Genomic DNA, 19,752 nt, shown 5'->3' with positions numbered 1-19,752 from the left:
CTAGCTCTTCTCCCTGTACTGCTGCCCTTGACACTGCTAGCTCTGAGCTGGAGGAGAGGAGGCTGCACCCAAGGGAAAGGAGAGAAAATCACACCTGAGATGTGTCCAGTGAAAGCAGGAAGCAGAGTTACTTCCTATCGCTACCCTGCAAGGCACAAGTAAGAACTCCAGACAGATCTCTTTATAGCTGGCTCTCCACAAGCCGTGTGCCCACACAAGTACTGTAACATGAAGCACAGTGTGGTGACAAGCCAGCCTTTCAGCCCAGGGCCATGCCCTCTGTTGTACACGTCACTTTGCCAATGAACGCACTGAACTAAGGGAGCGGGGATGCATGGTCGCCACATTAAAGGGGACTGATAGGGAGCTTGTGACTCCCAGGGAGGCTCCTCCCCTGCAGGCCTAACTCCCTACCTGGGGTCTTTAGGCCTGTGACACATAAAGTATGTCTGCATTGCCAAAAGTTGTTTGATATTTTCAAACCAAGTTAAAATCACTTTTGTTTATAGTTTTATGTGTGTTTGTATATATACGTTTTTGGAGGGAGTACGTATGCCAAAATGTACCTTATTTAAGATATGCAAAGTCTGACACGATTTCAAATAGAGACTGGTAATGAACTTTCAAGATACTATCTTGATAGTGCCTTGAACCAAATGAGTATCTCATTTTCAAATATCTTAATATTTGAAATATCATTAACTGAATTAACTGAGCAGCCTTAGAGAATGGACAATTGGCCACCTCAATTCAGAATCTATTTCTGCTTTTAAAAAATTTTTTATTTTGGAAAACTTCAAACTTATAGAAACAGTGAAAATGCTGTAATAAAACCACCTATGTACCTAATACTTCATTTCAACAATTATCTGTTGGTGGCTAAGCAAGTTTTATTTATGCCCCGCCCCCCACTTCCCCGCCCTGGATTATTTTGAAGCAAATCCAAGACATCTTAGAAACTTATCCATGATTTTATTTTCCATAGGAAAATATCCTCCAAATTCATAGTTTCTTCTCCATGAAAATTACCTGTATGAAATAGTCCTTGGTAATACTTTATTGACAGAATATGAAAACTATCAGGTTTTCAAACTTAAAAACATAGCACAAAAGCCCAGTAACAGGATACTTTCCCAGTGCCTACCTATCCCTTAATGTAAACACTTCACTTCTCTCTTGATATCTCCACTCTAGTCTTGGATGAGCACTCAGGTTCAGAACTTTATGCTTCTAACTTTTATTTATTTATTTATTTGCGGTGCGCAGGCTTCTCATTGCGGTGGCTTCTCTTGTTGCAGAGCTCGGGCTCTAGGTGCGTGGGCTTCAGTAGTTGTGGCACGCAGGCTTCAGTAGTCGTGGCACGCGGGCTCTAGAGCACAGGCTCAGTATTTGTGGCGCACGGGCTTAGCTGCTCCGCGGCATGTGGGATCTTCCTGGACCAGGGCTCGAACCTGTGTCCCCTGCATTGGCGGGCGTATTCTTAACCACTGCGCCACCAGGGAAGCCCTATGCTTCTGACTTACAAGACTATGTCCAGCAAGGAACAGCACAGTTTATAATCGCAGATCAGCAGGGTGAAAGGATTATATGAACTGAAATGTTTAAGATTAAGACTTAAGGGACTTCCCTGGCAGTCCAGTGGATAAGACTCCACGCTCCCAATGCAGGGGGCACGGGTCCAATCCCTGGTCGGGGAACTAAGATCCCCGCATGCTGCACAGCACGGCCAAAAACAAACAAAATAAAACAAAACAAAAAGATTAAGACTTAATGTGTGCCCTCCAACTTATGCAAGAAAGAATCCAGAACCAGAGGAGCAGGAAAAACAGTTGTTCAGTAACACTGTACAAGAAGTTGACTCTCTGTGACTTCAAATGGTGTAAGGTCTGAGAAAAATCCCAGAAAATCCTGTCACGTATTATGTAAATGGAAGTTATTATTACTCAAATTGAGTTTGCTAAAATGCTGCCCATGATATAAGTACAAAAATTAAGAAAATAGCAGTTTTAGATGATTTTTAATGTCATTTTTTTCTTTTTAAGACAGTATCATCAAATAATTCCAACTAAATAGGATTCTCTCTGATAAAATCAATTTGTAAAATTTCAAAAATTGGTAAGAGATATGGGGAAACCTTGCCTTAATTCTGTGCTCCTTTCCATTGACTTCCATTCCTGAATTGGAGCAATAATGAGCGATTATCTCATGCAAAGCACTGTGCTGGGTTAAGATGAAAAAGTTGTGTTTTCTCCTTATTTTCACAAGCTTGCAATCTACATAGAAAAACTATTTAAACAAATAACTTCTCTTTTTTTTTTTTTTTTTTTTGCGGTACACGGGCCTCTCACTGTTGTGGCCTCTCCCGTTGCGGAGCACAGGCTCCGGACGCACAGGCTCAGCGGCCATGGCTCACGGGCCCAGCTGCTCTGCGGCATGTGGGATCTTCCCGGACCGGGGCACGAACCCGCGTCCCCTGCATCGGCAGGTGGACTCTCAACCACTGCGCCACCAGGGAAGCCCAACTTCTCTTTTTTAAGTTACCTTTTTTATTGTAGTAAAATAAACATACTTATCATTTTAACTTTTTTAAAGTGTACAATTCAGTGGCATTAAATACATTCACAGTGTTGTGTCACCATCACCACTATCTATACCCAAAACTTTTTTATCATCCCCAATACAAACTCTGTACTCATTAAACAGTAAGTCCCCATTCCTCCCCACCTCACAGCCCCCAGTAACCTCTGTTCTACTTTCTGTCTCTATGTATTTGCCTATTCTAGATATTTCATATAAGTGGAATCATACAGTATTTTTGTTCTGAGTCTGCCTTATTTCACTTAGCATAATTAAACAAATACTTCTTAAAGTCAGATGTGATGACAGCGCTGACTTAATTCAATGAGAACGTAGAGGGCAGAGGTTCTAAGTTTCAGGAGGGGTAGCATCTGAACCATGGGTCAGAGGGGAGAGACAGTTTTAACAGGAGGCACAAAGGCAGAGAGATGGACAGGGATAATGTCAGGGGTGATTAGGACATTTAAGGGAGGGCAGGGGTGCTTAAGAGCCAAGGCCAGAGAGGACAACTGGGGTTGAAATGGAAAGAGGCTTGGGTTTGTTCAGTAATCAATCTCAGTGTCAGGGGAGGTGGGCAAACATGTGGAAAAGGACGCCTTTCTTGCTTACAATCTAGATGAAAGAAGAAACTTACTAATTTCCAGGAAGACAATGCCAAGTGTAAGGTACACTCAACAGAAGGGACATGCTGGTTTGTCCTTCAAAGGGAAGGTCGTGATAAGACAAGGCCAAAGGCATGCCTGATGGCTGAGGGAGTTGTACAGAAAAGTGGGCACGTGCTTGGCCCTGCGTGTGGAGCTGTGGGGAGGTCTGAGTCCTGTTGACATGGCACCTGGAGAAGTCTGGGTAACTGATCCTTGGTCTAGCTCCATGGAGAGCCATCAGGAAAGCACTGAGGCCAGGGTGAGCTGACACTACAGGCTGGGGCTGACTGCCAGGGCCGTGACCATGCCTTGGGGACTGCCCTGCACTCTGCAGTCATGCTGCCTGTGCACATTGCTGAGGCCGATGACACCGGGCCCAGAGGAAGTGTCTACTGCCCACTTTCAGACTGGCTCTCTAGGGCTAGGGGGCCACGAGAGCTCCAGAGGACCTGACATCACCCTCACTCTTGGTCATCTTCCGCATTGCCCACCCAGTGGCGGGCTGCATGTAGTGGCCTGGAGAGCTGAACCTCTGTCTGTCCCGTAAGGATGCTGCTGACCTCACTGCAGGGAGACACTGACTCTGAAGATTACCTTTTGTATTTTTAGACAAAAAAACCCTCAATCCTGTTTTTTGTAACAAAACCAAATGTATCTGAACTTCTCATCATCCCAAGTCTGCTGTGAATATTTTTTTTTTTTTTTTTTTTTTTTTTTTTTTGCTGTACGCGGGCCTCTCACTGTTGTGGCCTCTCCCGTTGCGGAGCACAGGCTCCGGACGCACAGGCTCAGCGGCCATGGCTCACGGGCCCAGCCGCTCCGCGGCATATGGGATCCTCCCAGACCGGGGCACGAACCCGTATCCCCTGCATCGGCAGGCGGACTCTCAACCACTGCGCCACCAGGGAGGCCCTGCTGTGAATATTTTTTAAGGTGTTGGCTAAGTAGATACCCAGGGGACACAGTGGAAGGTAGAGCTGCATGGGGATTTGAGATTAATTCAGGGAATATGAATTTCCAAGAGACAAGAAGGCTTTCAGGTGTTATTCTGTGTGCATAGAATGAAGCACTGACAGTTTCTGATGACTCTGTTAGCTCAGCACAGGATGGATGGGAGTGGGCAAAGAGGGGAGCCAGGAAAGTCAGTGAGGAGGTGATTCCTTCTACCATCGTGCATTCAATCCATCACTCTTATTCTGTCATTCATCAGGACACCAATCAAACATTTATTAACTGCTAGGCACTGTTTTAGGCTCATGAGGGGAATAAAACAAAGTCCCCATCCTTGTAGAGTTTACGTCCTAGTAGGGGGAGACAGACTAATTGAGTGGAGCAGGGTAAGGTAAATTTGGAGTGCCACAGGGGAGGGGGTGTTGCATTTTAAATAAATTGCTCAGGAAAGGCCTTATTGAGAAGGTGATACTTGAGCAAAGGATTGAAAGAGGTGAAGGAATTAGTTATATGGCTCTCAGAAGAAAGGGTATTCCAGGCAGAGGGAAATGCCTGTGCAAGGACCCTGAGGTGCGAGCTTGTCTGGCACATTCAAGGGACAGTGAGGTGGCCAATATGGCAGGAGTGGAGTGAAGCCAAAGTAAGGTGGTAGGAGATGAGGTCCAGAGGTAATGGATGGCAGATCAAGGAGAAATCTAGGCCATTGTAAAGGTTCCCCACTGTGGAGACAGTGGAGTTTCTGAAGTAGAGGAGGGGCATAATCTGATTTACGTTCCTTAAAGATCATTCAGGGTGCCCTACTGGAAACTGACCAAGGTGGAAGAAAGAAGCAGGGAGCCCATTCAGGATAACCCAGGGGCTGGAACTAAGGATGTCGCAGTGGACGTGGTGAGAAGTGGCTGGGTACTGGATGTATCCTGGGGATACGGCCTGTAAGATGTGAAAGAAAGCAGTCAGAGATGACTGGCAGATGCTTGGCCTAAACAACTGCGAGGATGGACTTGCCACGAACTGAGATGGGAAGACTGTGTACGGAAAAGGTTTTGCGTGGGACATCAGCAGCTCAGATTTGGGCATGTGGAGTTTGAAATGAAATTCCAATAATTCAAGTGAGGGAATATGGTAGAATATTCCAGCTCATGGTAGAACGAGGATGAACCCCTGAACAAAGAAACAGAACCCGGCACAGGAGCTGGCAGGGAGGGAAAGATGGCACTCTTACTGCTAATTCTGTTGGGTTTGAGGTGCCAAGGGGGCAGGCGAGAGGAAAGGGCTAGGGAGAGTTGGCAGTGCAGCTCTGGTGGTCAGGAGAGGTTGTGAGGCTAGAGAGAGAAGGAAAATCCCCTCTCCCCAGGGGTAACAGGTGTATAGAGACTAACAAAATGGAGTGATTAAGGAGGCCAAGAGATGGAGAAGGAACAGTCAAAGGCAACCAAGGAAGGAACGGAGCATGGAAGGTCAGGGGCAAGGAGGGTTCCAGGGAAATCCTAATAGAAAGGAAATGTAGCTAATGCTAGGCTCCAATACCTGTAGCTTTTAGCTTTATGCTGAAGCCAAAGGCCAATCCTCTCTGTTACATTAAAAGTTAGAATTTATTGAGAGGTGGTTATTTAAACTTACCCATGGGTGTTATAAAGCCCAAGCTAGTGAAACCACAGATGTTTAATTATCAAACATAATACGTAGCAGTGAACTACTCGCAGACATTACTGGATGTCACAGAAAATCTGTCCTTACTTAAGTCTGTCCTTAAAGATGGGACCATGGGTTGGAGGGGCCCCAGAAGAGCTAAGTTTTCTGTACTGTATACCTTTGCTTTCACTAATAATTTGTGTATGTCTTTGGATCTTACTAATACATCCCTTATCTGTTTTGCAGACTTGGAAGTGTGTGAGAAAAAAAAAAGATTCTGAAAGCCTTTAAAAAAATCATGTATAAATCATGTATTTATTAAATGACAGTAGTTTGAACTCTGCCTGATTAAGCCATCTACATTATGCAAAACGGCAAAAAAATACTCTGACTAAACGTTACAATTACATTGAAAAAAGAATTCCTTGATTCTCATCAAACTGACCTTTCCTTTTCTCACCTCCTGATTTCCAAAGGAAGCAAGGCTTTTGCAATTCCCTGAAATGGAAATTAGAGGTTATGTTGCCATGTCTTGACTGAGAAAGCTGAACTTCTTCCTCTCAGCCACTTCTCTGAGAGCAGGATCCCAATCTGGGGTTGCCAAAGGTTTCACAATACGTTTCTAGTAACGGCTTTGTGTGCTGCAGTTAACTACCCAAGTGTGGCCAATTGAGATGAAATGCATTTCCCTCCTTCCGTCAGATTTCCAAAATTCATATTTACTCATAATTTACTCAGTCTTTATTGAGTTCTGTGAGCAGTCACAGCCTTTTGCCTGGCTCCAGGGACAACAAGCCAGGTGTGTACAGGCAGAGAGAATGGTCCCTGCTGCGCTTGGCCTTTTGGTGAATTTCAGTCCTGGTACTATGTAAAAATTGTCTGAGTAAAGGAGGAAGGCCCTAGATAGCTGAAAGGTTTTCCATTCCCAAAATGTGTAAGAACAGTGACTGTTCTGAGGGATGTGGAAGGGCAGACAAGGGATAGGGTCTGGGGCAGCTTCCCTCACCAGAGAAATCTGCTACTCCTTTCCATATTCCAGCAAGGCTTTTTTTTTTTTTTTTTTTTTGCGGTACGTGGGCCTCTCACTGTTGTGCCCTCTCCCGTTGCGGAGCACAGGCTCTGGACGCGCAGGCTCAGCGGCCATGGCTCACGGGCCCAGCCGCTCCGCGGCATGTGGGATCTTCCCGGCCCGGGGCACGAACCCGTGTCCCCTGCATCGGAAGGCGGACTCCCAACCACTACGCCACCAGGGAAGCCCTCCAGCAAGGTTTTTAATAGCAGAGCGAAGATGGCCAGACTAGCAGTAAAGGAAGAAGGGGAAGGGGAAAGCAATGTGGTTTTCAGTGGCCGGGTGAGAACAAGCTTTATCCAGATTAAGGTGTGCACATTAACTTCTCGTATTTCTCAAACTTCCCCAGTGAACATATGCCAGAGAGGAGGGCACTTATATTAACAAGCTGCACCAGCCTCAAGGCAGTAGCATTTAACACTGAATACCACAAAGACTCACAGACATCAACAATGTTTGTATTTCGGAGGTTCTCCTCCAGTTCTGGGGCGGGGCACACACACAAAAAAAAGGCAAAAGAAATTTCGGGATGGAGAAGGCTCAGATTTGTCCACGTGACACAGCTGTGCTGCAGATCCCCTGCCCTGGGGGTGTTTGTGACTCCATTCTCAGACCCAGGCATATTCCGAGGTGGTGAGTGGGCGGGGAGAAACACAACGAAGACCCAAGTCAGTCCCAGCTTGCCGCGCCTCGGTTTCTGGAACTGCAGTCTCAGATTTGTAGCTCTTATTCCAGTCTTCAGCTATTTCACAGCAGGTTGGACTTTTGAGTTATTCACATCCAACCACCCCTAGCAAAACCTCCCTCCTAAGGAACTGCCCTCACGCCCTGACAAATTCCCTGAGACAGCTGTTTACCCGTCGAGTGCAAATAATCCTAAAGGAGGTGCAGCCATCTGGTTGGTGACTCCCACAGTAGAAGAAGAGGGCTGTGGGGAGGGAGGGAGAACGGGTTGGGGGGGCGATGCCCTACTGGCCTCCGTAGTCCCCAGGCAGCTACTCGCAGGACCAACAGCTGTCTGGGCTCCGAGACCTGGCCTGCCCCCGCCATAGCCCCCATTCCACTCGGCTGCTCACCCTTACCTGAGCCTTTCCCCAGAGCGCGGTCCTTGCAGCTCGCTTCGGGACCCTCGGCAGGAGCCCTTGGCCCTCGTAGCCACGCCCCTATTATGCCCACAGCCCAGACCACGCCCATGCCCCCCTAGGTCACGCCCTTCCAGACCGAGCCGGTCCCTGCCCTTTGGCCTGGCGCCAAAGTCACGCCCTTCTCTCCCGGACCACGTCCAGAGTTCCGCCTGGGCCAGCCTCTCCCCCTTGGTTACGTCCCTGCGTTCCGCTCTGGTCCCTCCCTTTAAGACGCGCTTAGCCCCTCACGCTACCCCCTTGGGGCAGGACTTTGTCGCGGGAATTCGAGGTCACGTGGGCGGCCCCCACCTTGTCTCTAGAGAAACCCTCCCAGGCCCTGGGAACTGAGCTCTGGCGAAGTTTTGTCGGGTGAAATCAGACCGCAGGCTTAAAAAATTACTTTCCTGAGGTTTCTCCCCATTTCCAAACATCAAGACTAGATATACGGAGAGCAGGTGGCTCAGGGAAACGCAAACACTGGACGGGTCTTGCAACCGTCATTCTCCCTCTAGTTTTCATGTCCAATTTATCCGAGTTTCTTCGACCCAGTTTTCATATCCTCTGAACTGGAATTATGGAACCGTGCTTTTTCCAGCCAGTTTTCACGTTCTTTAAGCCAGAACTGTCACTAGTGCTCCTTCTAGTCCCTCATCGGACCTTAAATGCTAGGCAGATGAATGGAGTAAGTAGAACTGTATTTCCTGATGTCTCCGGCTGATGACCTTTCCAGTGAGCTCTTGCTGTCTAGGGCCTGTCGAGACAGTATTACGCTTAGACTCAAACTCTGGTTGCCACCCTGAATGCACTGAGATTATTCTGCTAGCCTCATTCTCTCCATTTTCAACTCTGGGTCCACAAGGAAAATGTGTAGAGGTTATAACCAGCTTTTCCACCCGTGTACAGAAATCTCAGATTCATTCATTCAAATCATATTTATTGAGTGCATGCTCCCTTGACAAATAAGCCTCAAGGAGCTTACAGTAAGAAGTTGTCCCAACTTGGATTTGGACATGACAAGAAATGAGGAGCAAGAGATGTGGCAAGAGGTTGATAGGTAGAAAAGGATTTGGTAATCACAGGTCTTCCTGATTGGATTAGTAGGAATATTTTGGGTGGCAAACATAGGAAGCCACTTTTATAGGACTTAGTACACTTCTTTACACAATAAATTCTAAAATCTTCATTGAAACCCTATTTGCATGTGTAGAAAGATATCATTTCCACTTCTTAGCAGTAAGGTTTGCTGCTTTTATTTCTTCATATGCCAACAATAAAGATTTTATGATAGCATATTTGGTTACTTTTTCTTCTCTTCCCACCCTCCATTGCATTTCTGGCTTGAAGATAGTGGGAATATTCAACATGCTGTGCTAGAAGGAACACAGAGAAAAGAACACTTTCAACAGAACTCACCCTGACCCCGAGAACGCTGCCTCATTTATACAATGTTTCAACTGTTAGTCATTTTTGCCTGGAAAAGGAACTCACAGAAATTGGCCCAAATGCAGCCTACACAAATTAATGAGTTGATTTTGTACAGTTAGTTCTACCTCACCTTCTTCCATAAATGATTTGAAGCACCTTACTAAAATATAGACGTTACTAGATAAACGAAATAGTGGAAGGAGCCAGGGAAAGGGGAACTTAATGGAAGGAGAATAATGCAGCTGATGATAAGATTAGCATTTAAGTGAATAAGCCATCAAATCCAAAATAATTGTTTAAGATGGGCCAGAGATTTGCCCCCAAGCTTATGAATGGCAATAGAAAAGAGGAAATAGCTATCATTTTAAGGTCTTACAGTGTTCATAAGATAAAAATCAACCTTTTGTTCTTTTAGAAACACAGTTTTGCTTGAATTTTAGTCCTGGGAGAAATCCCATTTCTTCAGTAGAGATGTATAGATCTATACAGTATAGATGATGTAGTGACCTAAGTGGGAAATAAAGAGTTAAACACAGGTCCCCTCAATGTAAACTGTTGGTGCAATTACAAAGCACAGTGCATTAATCAATTCTTTGAACCGTCAAAAATTTTCTGTTCATCCAAGTACACAGGCCCTTAATGGTCTGGCTTAATTCAGGGTAGCAATTTGATAATCGTTCCCCAGGATGGCAAATAGGTTTCAACTCATACGTCAACTTTGAGCCATGTGTAGTCGCTGCTTAAATAACTGTGTTGACTTTCGTGGCTTTGTCTAGGCTCAGAAGGAAGAAGTTCTGTGATTGATTAGCAATGTCTGTCATGGGTGCGGAATGGATGAGTGGTTGCATGCAAAACCCTATTTGGTGTCCCTGATTTGTAGAAAAGAGGTCTTGTATCCAGGACTTTTGTGTAGTCACTCCAAATCAACAGTTCTTGTTATAGGGCTTTTGATAAATACCCGACAGTAGAGAGTTCAAGGTCCCTATCTCACTCTACCCCATCCACACTGGCCTTCCCCTGTCCACTCCTATCTCAGAACATTTTCCTATGCTGTTCCCATTGTTCAGACCATTCTTTGCTAGATTTACATGGCTGGCTTGTTCTCATCATTCAGTTCTCAGCTAAAATGCCACCTCTTTAGAGATGTCTCTCTTGGCAACCATATCTGAAGTTATATCCAGAGCCTCTCAATCTGTACCGGGTATAGGGATCACCTGGAGGTCTTGTTACAATGCAGACTCTGACTCAGTGGTTCTGGGGTGTGACCTGAGGTTCTGCCTTTCAAGCAGTCTCCCAGGAGATGTAAACCTGCTGTTTACAAAAGACACCTTGAATAGTAGCCCCACTTCTCCCTCTCTGTCACATTATCTGTTTCATTTTCTTCATGTTATATCTCATGATTTGAAATTATTTGTTTGTCTGTATATTGGATTGTTTGTTGGTTGTTTACTAGAAAGTAAATTCCACAAGAGCAGAGACTTTGACAAGTTAGTTCAACTTTATATTCCCAGCACTTAACACAGTACCTGGCACATCTGTGGATGCTCTTTAAATATTGCTAAATGAATGATGTTGTTCAAGATTCATTGATTCCTTTATCTCTTCAGTGCCTGCTTGTTGACTACTTCAGTGACTGCTTATTTATACACCAGGAACTAGATTATAAATGAAAAAAGGCAGTGCTGCTCAGGTGCCAGTCCATGAACTGCTGGTTACTGGTCCAAGCTGAGATAAGAAACTTGAACTAGAATGTAAATCTGATCTGTCACTAAGCACATTGTTTAGTTAGGATGACAGTTTTTTTATTTCATAGCAAGACTTTATTGATGAAGGAAGCAATGAATTGTTTTCCCTTCTGGGGCAAGTTCCTCTTCTCATCCTAGTCTGGTAACAGTGTCTGTACTGGCACCTGCTGATGGGACACATTTTGAGTAGCATTGAGGAGAGAAATATATAGTATGTTATATGAAACTTACATATTTATAATTTTTCCATCTTCAGAAAACTCATAGGCAGGTAGAAATACACATTTAAAGACAGAATTATAAGATTTTTAGTCACTTGCTATAATAAATAATTGTGTGAGAGAGCAGAGACTTGTGAGAGAGAATGAACACTTTTTTAACAGAAAGAATTGCAGGAGAAAATGGGGACTTGTGGGATAGAACAGAAGATTATGGTAGAAAATGGATAATTATAGAAGGGAATGGAGAAGTGTGGGAGAGAATGGGGAAATTTGTGAGTAAAAGAAGAATTGTGGGAGAAAAATAATTGTGGGATAGAAAAGAATGATGGAAGAAAGAATTCTGGGAGGGAGTGAAAGATTGTGGGCAAGAACAGAGAATTGTGGGAGAGACAAGGAATTTTAGGAGACAGGGTGTGATGGTTAATTTTATGTGTCAACTTGGTTGGGCTACAATGCTCGGTGCTCAGTGTTGGTCAAACATTATTCTGGATGCTTCTGTGAAGGTAGGGCTTGGGAGGGGGATGATATTAACATTAAAATCAGTGGACTGAGTAAAGCATAGTGCCCTTCATCATGTGGATGGGCCTCATCCAACAGTTGAAAGCCTTAATAGAACAAAGACTGACCTCCCCTGGAGAAATTCTATCAGCCAACTGTGTTTGGACTCAGCTCATCTTTTCCCTGGGTCTCCAGCCTGCCAGCCTACCCTGCAGGTTATGGAGTTATCAAGCCTCCACAATCAGTCGAGCCAGGGGTCCCCAACCCCTGGGCCATGGACCGGTACTGGTCCGTGGCCTGTTAGGAACTGGGCTGTACAGCAGGAGGTGAGTGGCAGGCGAGTGAGCGAAGCTTCATCTGTATTTACAGCTGCTCCCCATTGCTCGCATTACCACCTGAGCTCTGCCTCCTGTCAGCATTATGGTGAGTTGTGTAATTATTTCATTATATATTACAATGTAATAATAATATAAATAAAGTGTACAATAAATGTAATGCACTTGAATCATCCCCAAACCATCCCCCACCCCACCCCCCATCCGTAGAAAAATTGTCTTCCATGAAACCGGTCCCTGGTGCCAAGAAGGTTGGGGACCACTGCCTTAAATAGTTCTCTTTCTCTTCTTCTCTTTCTCTCTCTCTCTCCCTGTATATGTGTGTATCTCTTATTGGTTCCGTTTCTCTAGAGAACCCTAATACACAAGGTATTGTGAGAGAGACAGAGAATTGGCCCCTTACACCTTGGCCTTGCCACCTGAGCTCAGTCCTAATCACTGCCCCCTGTGCCTCTCAGACTCAGGACATTCCCTTGGCTGCTCCTATGCTCCTTCGTGACCATTCCCATCCCTCTAGAGTCTCACCCCTGCATTCTGCCTGACCAAATCTTTCTCATCTGAGCCACTTCCCATCCCTCCTCCCTTCCATGTTCCTACTTTTCCCAGACAATCTTTGCACTCCATGTTAGCCACACAGCCTGGGTAAGCTTCTAACATTCACCTAGGCCATGTCCTTTTCCCGCTTATTGCAGTAAGCTAAGCCTTCTGCTTAATGCTGTGACTACAAAGCTACTGCCAGAGCTACACCTGCTGCATACCTTAAATCACATGCTGACTACCAAGGCACCACAAAGAATTTTGGGAAAGATACAATTATGGGATAGAACAGAGAATTGTGGGAAAGGTACTTTGTGGGAAGAAATAGAAATCTGGAAGAGGCAAAATTGTGGGAGAAAACCAATTGTGTGACAACATGGAGAATTGTGGGTTAAAACAGAGAATAGTGGATGAGAACAGAGATATATAAGAGGTAGGGAATTTGGGGAGAGAGAAGGAATTGTGGGAAAGGCAGGGTATTATGGGAGAGACTGATAATTCGCCCTTTGCATTTGCCCTGCCTCTTCTGCTTTGCCATCTTTGCACCTTCATGATCACCATGCCCCCTAAAGCTGCCAACCTACCTCTCCTGCTATGGCCACTTCCCCAGATGTTTCCTTGGCACTTTATTCTCCATTCAGAACCACTCTATGCTGCATTATACCCATGTTCCCTACCTAAGAGTCAAAGAGAGTTAGAAGAGACATGAAATTATGGGAGAGAATTCTGGGACAGATAGGTAATGGTGGGAGAGGATGGAGCATTTTGGGAGACAACAGAGAATTCTGGGAGAAAACAGAATTTGGGGGGAGACCTACTGGAATGATTGTGGGAGAGTGTGGAGGATGTAGGAGAGCACATGGGATTGTGGGAGAGCCACAGCATTGTGGGAGAGCATGGGGAATTGTGGAAGAGTGGGAGGATTGTGGGAGAAAACAGAGCTGTGGGAGAGACAAGAAACTGTGGGAAAAACAAGGTATTGTGGGAGATCAAGAAAAAGAATTCACGGGAATTCCCTGACAGTCCAGTGGTTAGGACTCCATGCTTTCACTGCGGAGGCCCCAGGTTTCATCCCTGTTCAGAGAACTAAGATCCCACAAGCCATGCAGCATGGCCAAAAAAAAAAAAAAAAGAAAGAAAGAAAGAAAAAGAATTCACCCCTACTCTACCTGTATCCTTCCTGCAGGACCACTCCTCACCTTCTGGCCATGCCCTCTTGCTATGAGTCATGCCCTCTCTCCTAGGTTATGCCAGTTTTGCTCCTTCATGATCACACATCTCAATCTAGCATGCCTGTTCTGTTAGGGCCACACACCAGTTATCCATAGCCATACTCTGGCACTTATAGCCAAGACCCTTACCTACCCATCAGGGAGAATTGTGGGTAAGACATGAAATTATGGGAGAACAGAGACTTGTGGGAGATAATGAAGGATTGTGGGAGGGCATGGAGTATTCTGGGAAAAAAGAAAGAATTATGAAAGAAAACAGAATTGTGGGAGAGCACAGGGGATTGTGGGACAGCCCAGAATTATGGAATAGTGTAGAGGATGAGGGAAGACACAGAATTATGGGATAGCATGGAGAATTGTGGGAGATCCCAGAGGATTGTGGGAGAGCAGAAGGATTGTGGGAAAGCATGGGGAATTGTGGGAGAAACAGAGGATTATAGGAAATCACTGGAGGATTATGGGAGAGCACAGGATTGTGGGAAAGTATGAGGAATTGTGAGAAACCTTGGGGAATTGTGGGAGAGCAGGAAGACTGTGGGAGAACTGTGGAAGAGACAGAGGATTGTGGGAAAGCACTGGAGGGTTGTGGGAGAGCACAGGATTATGGAAGAACATAGAGGATTGTGGAGAGCACCAAGGATTGTGGGAAAGCATGGGGGGTTGTGGGTGAGCAGGAGGATGTGTGAAAGCATAGAAGACTACGGGAGAGAGGTAGCATTGTGGGAGAGCACAGAGGATAATGCAAGAAAACAGAATTGTGGAAGAGCAAGAGGATTCTGGGGGAAAACAGATTTGTGGGTTAGTATGGAGAATTGTGGGAGAGTCAGAAAATTTGAGAGAGAAAATGGAATTGTGGGAGAAAGAATTCATTTCCTGATTTTCTACCAGTCTTTCCCTCAGGACCCATGCCTGTCGCATTCTGGTCATGCCCTCGTTGCATCATATCCCTCCCTCCCAGGTCACACTACCTCCTGCCCCACAAACTCAAATAAATAACCTAGGTTTACACCTCAAGGAAGTAGAAAAGGAAGAAAGCTTGTGGAAGCAAGCTATTGCTAACTACATAAAAATCAACACAGTGACTTACAGTCTGTATTTGATCTCTTTTCCTTTTTTTTTTTTTTTTTTTTTTTGGCTGCACTGTGTGGCTTGAGGGATCTTAGTTCCCTCAAACTGAGGCCCAGAGCAGTGGAAGTGTGGAGTCCTAACCACTGGACTGCCAGGGAATTCCCAAATTGCCTGTTATTTTTTAAGGTAAGAAATGAATGACATTTGGTATTGGCAATGATTTTACAGACCTGACTCCAAAAGCAAGGGCAACAAAAGCAAGTAAACAAGTGGGACTATGTCAAACTAAAAAGTTTCTGTACAGCAAAGGAAATCGTCAACAAAATGAAAAGGCAGCCTACAGGATGGGAGAAAATATTTGCAAATCATTTTTCTGAAAAGATGTTAATATCCAAAATATATAAAGAACTCATACAACACAATAGCAAAAAAAAAGTGATTAAAAAATGGGCAGAGCACCACAATGAGAAGCCCACGCGCCGCAATGAAGAGTAGCCCCCGCTCGCTGCAACTAGAGAAAGCCTGCGTGCAGCAACAAAGACCCAACACAGCCAAAAATAAATAAAATTTCAAAAAAATGGGCAGAGGATCTGAATAGACATTTTTCCAAAGAAGACATACAAATGGTCAGCAGGTACATGAGAAGATGCTCATCATCACTAATCATCAGGGAAATGCAAATCAGAACCACAGTGAGATATCACCTCATACCTGTTAGAATGGCTATTATCAAAAAGATAAAAAATAACAAGTGTTGGTGAGGATGTGGAGAAAAGGGAACCCATGTGGGAATATAAATTGGTGCAGCTACTATGGAAAACAGTATGGAAGTTCCTCAAAAAATTAAAAATAGAACTACCATATGATCCAACAATTCCACTTCTGGGCATTTATTTGAAGAAAATGAAACGATTAATTCAAAAAGATAAATGCACCTCCGTGTTCATTGCAGCATTATTTACAATAGCCAAGATATAGAAATAACCTAAGTGTCCATTGATGGATGAATGGATAAAGAAAATGTGGCACATATACACAGTGGAATACTATTCAGCCATAAAAAAGAATGAAATCTTGCCATTTCCGACAACCAACATAAATGGACCTCGAGGGCATTATGCTAAGTGAGATAAGTTGGACAGAGAAAGACAAATATCGTATAATCTCACTTATATGTGAAATCTAAAACACCCCAACAAACAAACCATCCAAGCTCATAAATGTAGGTGCACTCTGTCTCAGCCCCACCCTATCATGCGTGCTATACCCCCTTCACCCCCCCACCTGTCAGACCTGTTCCCTGGAACCTCGGGGGGCACCTGTGTGGGGGCCCAGGTCTCCTGAGAAACCGGCTCAGGCCCCAGAGCTTGGTTCCGGTGGCATTTGTATAATGAAATGAGGCTATGGACCCATGGTCCTTGTCTAAAAACATGAAGGTATGCCCCTTCAACTCAGGTGGAGTGCGACATTTTTCTCCTCCACAGTAGCAAGATTTGCTACGTATAATTCTTCGTATGCCAGTAATAAAGAGTTTAGATCACGTATCAGTTCCCTTCTCTGCCCCTCCTCCCCTTCATTCCATTTCTGCCTTGAAGACAGTGGGAACATTTACAATGTTGAACTAGAAGGAACACAGAGAAAAGAACAATTTTCAACAGAACACTTTTATTAAGCTCACTTGGACCCTGAGAATTCTGTTTCATTTATATAAAATGTTTCAAATGTCATTCATTTCTTGCCTTAAAAAATAACAGGAAATGAGACCAAATACAGACTGTGTAAGTCACTGTGTTAATTTTTATGTAGTTAGCAATAGCTTACTTCTATGAACGTTTGAGGCACCTTATGAAAATATAGACAATACTGGATAAAAGAAATAGTTGAAGGAATCACGGAAAGGGGAACTTAAAGAGAATGATGCAGCCAATGATAAGGTAAACCAGTAGGCAAGCCATTGGATCCGGAACTTTTTCCTCGTGAGCACAGAGGAAAATGTCCTTGTTAAAGGTGGGCCAGAGATTTGACTGTAAGTTTCTGAATGCCAATTAGAAGAGAGAATGGCAATCACTTTAAGGTTTTCATGAATGGTCTGGCCTAATCCAGGGTAGCATTTAGCTTACTGTTCATTAGGATGGCAAGTAGCTTTCAACTCACATTTCAGCTCTGATCCATTCGTGGTCGCTGCCTAAATAACCTTGCCGGGAAGTTTTGTGGCTGAGTCCATGCTCAGAAGGAAAAAGTTTTGTGATTGATTAACATTGCAGGATGGGCGAGTAGCTGCAAGCAACAATCTCTCCGGCATCTCTGATTTGCAGGAATACAGATCTTGCATGCAGGTCTTTTACAGTCCTCCAAAAATGACATTTCTCATTATAGGCTGTTGATAACTATGGTAGAGAGTACAATGTCATGGTCGCTAGCCAAAACTTAAGGGCAGAAACTTTGAGATAGTGATTAATTCTTATGCTTTGTAGATCAAGCAGGAGGAGAGTAGTTTAAGGTTCTATTATGAAAATGAGAGCAAGTAACCAAGTGGTACATGGCCGATGCCCCCTCTGCCTCTTTGTAACACCTGGTAAAGGAGGTACATGTAGTACAGGTAGCAGCAAACACCTCTGGGTAAACTCCAGCAGGCAGCCTAATAGGCAATTAAAGACCGAAAATCCTACTCCATACATGGTTGCAAAAATTTTGGCCTAGGGACTGCCCTGGTGGTCCAGTGGTTAAGACTCCACGCTTTCACTGCAGGGGGCATGGGTTCGATCCTTGGTTGGGGATTTAAAAAAGAATTTTGGCCTAGGAAAACAAGCATTATGGGCCAAGACCATGAAAAACGTTCAATATAACATCCAAGAAGCAGTGTAGATAATTAAACATCTAGGAGGAAATATCAGAAGACTCAGTGCAGCCTTGCTTTTACTTCATGGGGCTCATTATAATTTATTGGTCTTAATTCACAGGGTGAGACACACAGACAGGCATGCATGCATCCCTTTTAAGAAAGTGTTCTTTAGATCCCCACTTTAGGCATACAACCTTGGCAAAATTACAGTTACTCAGTTTGTCTAATTTTTGTTTCCAAGCAGTAATGACTAACTTTCACTGAAGTAAAACAATGTTAGCCTGTGAAAAATAAGTTAAAATTCATAATGGTTATGGCTGTTAACCTACAAAATTTGATGAGCCTTTTGAATATCCTAGGATTGAATATCGTAAGATTTTCTCATCTTAAAATGGGGCATAAAACATAAGGATAAAGACAAAAATATTCCAAAGCCTTGTTTATGATAAATCCTATCATAAAGTTGGTTTTCTTTTTTCCCATCTAGGAATTTTTTTTTCTTCTATCTAAGAATGAGAAAAAAAATTGTAATGCACCCCAAGACACTTCATTAATTAATTAATTATTAATTATTAATTAATATTAATAATTTAAAAAATACCATTATCCATTATACTTATTTCCCCGCTAGATCTCTTGGAACCACTCAGTATATCCAAAGCTACACAAACTCCAACTTTCCATCGAGAATCTGTAGTTCAACATTATTATTAAAAACAACCTTTGAATAATTATTAAATGCAAGGGACAAGCATTAGGTATGAGCGCAAGATGGTGCATGGAATGTGCAGTGATACTGGCAGTATACATACGTTTTAGTTAGAGGCATTTTTTTTTTTTTTTTTTTTTTTTTTGCGGTACGCGGGCCTCTCACTGCTGTGGCCTCTCCCGTTGCGGAGCACAGGCTCCGGATGCGCAGGCTCAGTGGCCATGGCTCACAGGCCCAGCCGCTCCGCGGCATGTGGGATCTTCCCGGACCGGGGCACGAACCCGTGTCCCCTGCATCGGCAGGCGGACTCGCAACCACTGCGCCACCAGGGAAGCCCTAGTTAGAGGCATTTTTGATCAAGTCCCAAGGTAATAAACTGGAGGATGTTGTGGAGAGTGAGGGCCTGCAGTACCCCAGTGGGGACACAAGGAGGGGAGAGGTGGCTTCCTCCTCAGACAGCGTTAGTGGGAATCAACCCACTGGTCCCAAGAGGAAGGTGCTGCCAACATGTGGTCTCTTCTTATAAAGCATTTTTAATCTTGTTACTTAATACTAACAGTTAAATGTTGACTCAATAAGGGGATATTTAAAAGGAATAAAGTCTAAGTACAAAATATATATTAAAAATTGAAGCAAGATCTTTTCCATAAGCCTTAAACAGAAAAATAAAATGAAATATTGATTCGGTAAGTCAGATAAAGTAGATAAGGGAGGGTAAAATTAATCAGTTATAGTAACAATGATATTGAGATTTAATTAGAAATAAGGATTATAGGTTTAACTATTCTGTTTTCTCATTAGCCATCTTAATAAGATAAATGAGCTTATTGTAACAGTAAATTCAGAATATAGAGCAAGTGATAAATTATAGGCTTATAGTATGTGTGATGAAAAATTATATAATATATATTATATAAAATCAGAGATATGTAATTATATATTATAATATATAATACTATATATTATATAAAGTGAGAGATTAGTCTCTCATTTTAACCAGTATCCCATAAGTTTATTAAGTGATAATCTTTAGAGGAACATTATTTAGGCCTTTAACTGGTCCTTTCTTCCTACTTATTAGTTATGTTAATGGAATAACCCCAAATAAAAAGAATGGGAGTTAGTAAAGTGAAACAAAGATGG

The 19,752-nt window shown here is 43.8% G+C and overlaps 2 protein-coding genes across 4 annotated transcripts in view; one reads left to right on the top strand and one right to left on the bottom strand.

Moving 5' to 3' along the window:
• CA5B (carbonic anhydrase 5B) overlaps nt 1-8,025 on the bottom strand; it is a 39,589-nt gene extending 31,564 nt beyond the window's left edge. The window contains exon 1 of one of the 3 annotated variants that reach the window (XM_082609621.1): nt 7,956-8,025. The gene's annotated coding sequence lies outside the window, so the exon portion shown is untranslated. The remainder of the gene's footprint in view (nt 1-7,955) is intronic. The other 2 variants (XM_082609620.1, XM_082609619.1) reach the window with 2 other exon arrangements.
• CLTRN (collectrin, amino acid transport regulator) overlaps nt 1-19,752 on the top strand; it is a 173,208-nt gene that overhangs the window by 36,769 nt on the left and 116,687 nt on the right. The window lies entirely within an intron of this gene.

This window comes from Mesoplodon mirus (assembly GCF_964341445.2).
Source record: "Mesoplodon mirus genome assembly, chromosome: X".
Classification (NCBI taxonomy): domain Eukaryota; kingdom Metazoa; phylum Chordata; class Mammalia; order Artiodactyla; family Ziphiidae; genus Mesoplodon; species Mesoplodon mirus.
This window is presented reverse-complemented; position numbering and strand designations above follow the sequence as displayed.